Raw genomic sequence first — 6,000 nt, 5'->3', positions numbered from 1 at the left:
AGTGATTGGGGACAAATACCAGAACTCGTAACTTTAGAGAGGCTGGAACTCCTGCACAGAAGGCTAAGTAGTTTTAGTTGATAAATAAACTATCCTGGTTAACATAAATAATATCTTTATATTAGCTAGAATTCTTCTTGTTTAATTGCAATGAAATGCTAACATCATTATTCATTACTATAAACAACCAATATGTAGGTATAATTTTCCCCTTAACAATTAATGCAATTACAGCAAATAGTATTAATTCTTTTTTTTTTTTTTTGAGACAGAGTCTCACTCTGTCACCCAGGCTGGAGTGCAGTGGCACGATCTCGGCTCACTGCAAGCTCCACCTCCCGGGTTCACGCCATTCTTCTGCCTCAGCCTTTCCGAGTAGCTGGGACTACAGGCGCCCGCCACCACGCCCGGCTAATTTTTTTTTTTTTTTTTTTTTTTTTTTTTTTTAGTAGAGATGGGGTTTCACCGTGGTCTCGATCTCCTGACCTCATGATCTGCCCGCCTCGGCCTTCCAAAGTGCTGGGATTACAAGCGTGAGCCACCACGCCCGGCCTAAATAGTATTAATTCTTTATAATTTTGTGCATGTGTGTAATTTTTTTAAAATTGTATTGCATTTTTTTGTTTTATTTTGTTTTGTTTTGTTTTTTCCGAGACAGAGTCTCACTCTGTTGCCCAGGCTAGAGTGCAGTGGTGCGATCTTGGCTCACCACAACCTCTGCCTCCTGGGTTCAAGCGATTCTCCTGCCTCAGCCTCCCGAGTAGCTGGGACTACAGGCATGTGCCACCATGCCCGGCTAATTTTTGTAGTTTTAGTAGAGATGGGATTTCACTATGTTGGCCAGGCTGATCTCAAACTCCTTGTGATCAAGGACTTGTGATCCCAAAGTGCTAGGATTACAGGTGTGAGCCACCATGCCTGGCCTGGTTTTTTTTTTTTTTTAATTTTTGGTAGAGATGAGGTCTTGCTATGTTACCCAGGCTGGTCTCAAACTCCTGACCTCAAGCAATCCTCCCTCCTTGGCCTCTCAAAGTGGGATTATAGGCATAAGCCACCACTGATGGCCTACTGGCATGTTTTATACACATGAAACTTTATATATGTATGAAGTTCAATAAAATAAAATTTCAGGCCTGGAGGCTGAAGCAGGGGGATCTCTTGAGCATAGGAGTTCAAGATTGCAGTGAACTATGATCTCACAATTGCATTCCAGCCTGGGTAACAAAGCGAGACCCTGTTTCTAAAAAATGTTTTTAAAGTAAAAAAGAAATTAAATTTTACTGTATTTTTCTGGTTATTATTATTAATTTGATTTCATGATTGTTACTGAAAGTAATTTTGTCATATGAAAAAAGTAGGGATTAAAAATTATTAGTTCTAGATATCAGATAAACTAGATGTGCCATTGATCATGCCCTGAAGAATTAGCAATACTTCCCTATTGTCGTTAACATTCATCCAACTGACACTTTTTAGACTTTAGATTTTGCAAAATTTGTTCAGATTGAGGAGGAAGGAAGAGAATATTAGATATTTCTACTATCTTACTTCTCCTAGAAAACAAAGTAGAGGCCGGGTGCGGTGGCTCACGCCTGTAATCCCAGCACTTTGGGAGGCCGAGGCGGGCAGATCACGAGGTCAGGAGTTCGAGATCAGCCTGGCCAATACAGTGAAACCCCGTCTCTACTAAAAATACAAAAAGTAGCTGGGCATGGTGGCACGTGCCTGTAATCCCAGCTACTCAGGAGGCTGAGGCAGGAGAATCGTTTGAACCAGGGAGTTGGAGGTTGCAGTGAGCTGAGATCGCGCCACGTCTCAAAAAAAAGTAGAGCAAGAATGAAGAAACAGAATTGCTAAACATTAGTAATATGATAATAACAATAAAACCACCCACAATGATAATGTATTTAGAGAACACTTGCTAACTGGTCTAGCAGAAAATGAATTATAACAGTTTTGCAGAATTTATAACCTCTTCCACCTAGAAATAAAGAACCACGTGTAACAGAATGGGGAGCCTCCGGAGGGCTAGATCCATTAGGATGGAAGTGGGGCCGCTTGGCTGCTGTCTGTGTGCCAGCACAGGTGACCACAAACTGCTGACAGCAAGGCAGTAATTTTAGGAGGTAAGAATGTTTTCCTTCTGCTATTGCATCAACGATCCCTAAGGTTTGAGAAAAATGAAAAAGCAATTCAGTTCCTTTTTTACCCCCCTTAAATTGTGACAGTAACTCTGGAGAACCTATCACTAGTGTGTCGAATATTCCTTCCAGTTTATACTCCACTCCACCCCCACTGGGAGGTAGAGTGGAGAAAAGCCTGCAATTTGGGTGGATTCTAATTTTTATTTACTTGGGTAAATTATTTACCTTTCTAGTACCTCTGGGCCTTCATTTGTTTTTGTTTTTGTTTTTTTTTGAGACGGAGTCTCGCTCTGTCGCCCAGGCTGGAGTTCAGTGGTGCGATCTCGGCTCACTGCAGGCTCCACCCCCCGGGGTTCACGCCATTCTCCTGCCTCAGCCTCTCCGAGTAGCTGGGACTACAGGCGCCTGCTACCTCGCCCGGCTAATCTTTTGTATTTTTAGTAGAGACGGGGTTTCACCATGTTAGCCAGGATGGTCTCCATCTCCTGACCTCGTGATCCGCCCGCCTCGGCCTCCCAAAGTGCTGGGATTACAGGCTTGAGCCACCGCGCCCGGCCTGGGCCTTCATTTGAAAACTGAGGATAATAAAATTCCCTCACTAGGACCATTTATTGAATACTTAGGACACCCAGAGCTGTTTGTGAGCATTTCATGTGTATTAACTTGTTGAATCCTCACAACAGATCCTATGAGATCAGAACTATTAGTAATCTCCCTTTACCGAGGAAACTGAAGTTAAGTAATTTGTCCAGGTTTGTCTTATTAACACTTCCTTAATCACTCTACTTATTCAAGTAGCCTTTGAAGCTTTGTCACAAAATCAATGTTTCACAAATTTCTATAAAATCATGACATTAGAGAAGCACCTAATCCAGCGGTCCCCAAACTTTTTGGCACCAGGGACTGGTTTCATGGAAGACAGTTTTTCCATGGACGGGGAGGGCAGTGGGCAGGGGTTGGTTTCAGGATGAAACTGTTCTACTTCAGATCATCAGGCATTAGATTCTCATAAGGAGTACGCAACCCAGATCCCTCACATGTGCAGTTCATAGTAGGGTTTGTGCTCCTATGAGAATCTAATGCTGCTGCTGTTCTAATAGGAGGCGGAGCTAGGGTAGTAATGCTCACTAGCCTTCGGCTCACCTCCGGCTGTGCAGCCCGGTTCCTAATAGGCCATTGACCAGTACTGAGGGTTGGGGACCCCGACCTAATCCAGCGATTCTCAAACCTTAATGTACATGAGGATCACCTGCATGGCTTGTTAAAACTTAAGTTGTTGGTCCCGACCTTCAGAGTTTCTGATGCCCTAGGTCTGGTATAGGGCTCAATAATTGCATTACTAACACATTCCCAGGTGATGCTGATGCTGCTGGTCTACACTTTCTTTGAGAAAGCTACAGCTCTAAGCCAACTTTGTCAACTGACCAGTCTGCTTGTTATGACCCTTTGGTCGCATCTGCTCTGAATGTTGTTGGCAAATGTGCAGAATGGCCTCAGGAGTGTGAGGCTGACTCATCAGGTTACTGTGACCTGTATTAGCTGCAGCTGGTGGCTGATTTCAACATGGAGCAATTAAAGATTAAGACATCAAATCACAGGAAATTAAGATGAAGCACCACCAAGTATAAAACCCATAAAATTGCTAGCATTCCCCTGTTTTTGTCACACACGTGCATCCTGTTTTGCTCTGTTATTCTATCTGACATAAGACCACACCCTGAACAAACAAAAGACTGTCTCTGCCATCAGAGACTGATCAGGCTCACAGGTGGGCAAGAAAATGGATATATATTCAATGAAATACGATTCTGGTGCTGATAATTTTATTTTATTTATTTATTTATTTATTTTTTTGAGACAGAGTCTCGCTCTGTCACCCAGGCTGGAGTGCAGTGGCACGATCTCGGCTCACTGCAAGCTCCGCCTCCTGGGTTCACGCCATTCTCCTGCCTCAGCTTCCCAAGTAGCTGGGACTACAGGCGCCTGCCACCACGCCTGGCTAAGTTTTTGTATTTTTAGTAGAGATGGGGTTTCACTATGTTAGCCAGGATGGTCTCGATCTCATGACCTTGCCCGCCTTGGCCTCCCAAAGTGCTGGGATTACAGGCATGAGCCACCGCGCCTGGTGGTGCTGATAATTTTAAAAATGACATTATGTTACCCAAATTTTATAAATATCCATACTCTGTAACAGTGGCAGAGTATGAATCTGAATTTCTGTTGCCTCCAAAGAGTGGCTTCTTTATGCCAAAATAATTTCTCTGAGTGTTTTCTGAGTTAGAACTTCATGTAACTATTTCACATGGATTCATTATTGACTTACATGATATGGCTTCTTAGGATAAAAAACTGAAGCATATTTTAAGACAAATATATGAATTTGAAATATAGGCTAAGATGGAAACGATGAAATTTCATAATGCTAATTAATAATTCATTTAACTTCTTAAAAGTATATCTTCTGGGCCAGGCACGGTGGTTCATGCCTGTAATCCCAGCACTTTGGGAGGCCAAGGCGGGAGGATCACCTGAGGTCGGGAGTTCGAGACCAGCCTGACCAACTTGGAGAAACCCCATCTCTACTAAAAATACAAAATTAGCCGGGCATGGTGGTGCATGCTTGTAATCCCAGCTACCCGGGAGGCTGAAGCAGGAGAATCACTTGTACCCGGGAGGCAGAGGTTGCGGTGAGCTGAGATTGCGCCATTGCACTCCAAGCTGGACAACAAGAGCAAAACTCCCATTTAAAAAAAAAAAAAAAGTAATGTATCTTTTGCATTTTTTCTTCTTTTTTCTTTTTTCTTTCTTTTTTTTTTTTTTTTTTTTTTTTTGCAGATCACAGAACTTTATTAAGATGGAATCATGGCTGGGAGCAGTGGCTCACGCCTGTAATCCTAGCACTTTGGGAGGCCAAGCAGGCAGATCACCTGAGGTCAGGAGTTCAAGACCAGCCTGGCCAACCTGGTGAAACCTCCGTCTCTACTAAAAATACAAAAAAAAAAAATTTAGCTGAGCATGGTGGCGGGCGCCTGTAGTCCCAGCTACTTGGGAGGCTGAGGCAGGAGAATTGTTTGAACCCAGGAGGTGGAGGTTGCAGTGAGCCGAGATCACACTACTGCACTCCAGCCTGGGTGACACAGCTAGACTCTGTGTCCAAAAAAAAAAAAAAAAAAAAGATGGAATTACTGCTAATTACATAGAAGCTACTTGCCTAAATATAAACCCATGAGGTTCACATAAATTCATAGTTATAAAACTGGAAACAAATGTTATATTCAGAACCGTAAGGAAATATCCTGACGCCTAGGTGATGAAGGCTGGGGTGAATGAGTCTGCCCATTTATTTTGAGCTGTTATTATCACCTGTCTTATCTGCAGCTGGTGCCCATTTATTTCAAGCTGCTGTGGGCCATGCAGTAGTCGCTTGCATACAAGAAGTCTCATCACAGAGCTGTAGCTGCTCTCAGGCCTTTACTCTTTTCTCCACCTGCTGGCATTGCTCTGTCACTGTTGTTAGGGGATTCACTCATTACTCTCCCTTGTCCTCCTCCTTGGGATCTCTAGGCCCAGTCAGCATCTTTTGCTCGTCCTCCACTCCCATGTCTGGCTAAAGTTCTCAATTCAACAGCATCAGCGGCACCTAATCTACTTCAGGATCAATAAGCTGCATTTCTTCTTATATACACTCATTTTAAAAATTTAACTTGATTAGCACCAAGTAAAATGTTGCAAGTAATTACTTCCCTAATGTTTTTTCTAGAATTAGAACAAGATGAGTTTTTATTTTTGTTTTTCTGGATTTTTTTAAATGTGCTTTTTTTCTTTTTTTTTTCTTTTTTTCTTTTTTGAGACAGAG

General features: G+C 42.7%; 1 long non-coding RNA gene across 1 annotated transcript in view; it reads left to right on the top strand.

Annotated features, from left to right (window-relative positions):
• Positions 1-1,568: 1,568 nt before the first annotated feature.
• LOC129493058 (uncharacterized) overlaps positions 1,569-6,000 on the top strand; it is an 83,096-nt gene continuing 78,664 nt past the window's right edge. Inside the window, exon 1 of the long non-coding RNA XR_010114441.1 lies at positions 1,569-2,126. This is a non-coding gene — a long non-coding RNA (uncharacterized lncRNA). The remainder of the gene's footprint in view (positions 2,127-6,000) is intronic.

Source organism: Symphalangus syndactylus, chromosome 11 (assembly GCF_028878055.3).
Source record: "Symphalangus syndactylus isolate Jambi chromosome 11, NHGRI_mSymSyn1-v2.1_pri, whole genome shotgun sequence".
NCBI classification, from domain to species: Eukaryota; Metazoa; Chordata; class Mammalia; order Primates; family Hylobatidae; genus Symphalangus; species Symphalangus syndactylus.
Note: the sequence above shows the minus strand (reverse complement) of the source record. Positions and strands in the feature narration are given on the sequence as shown.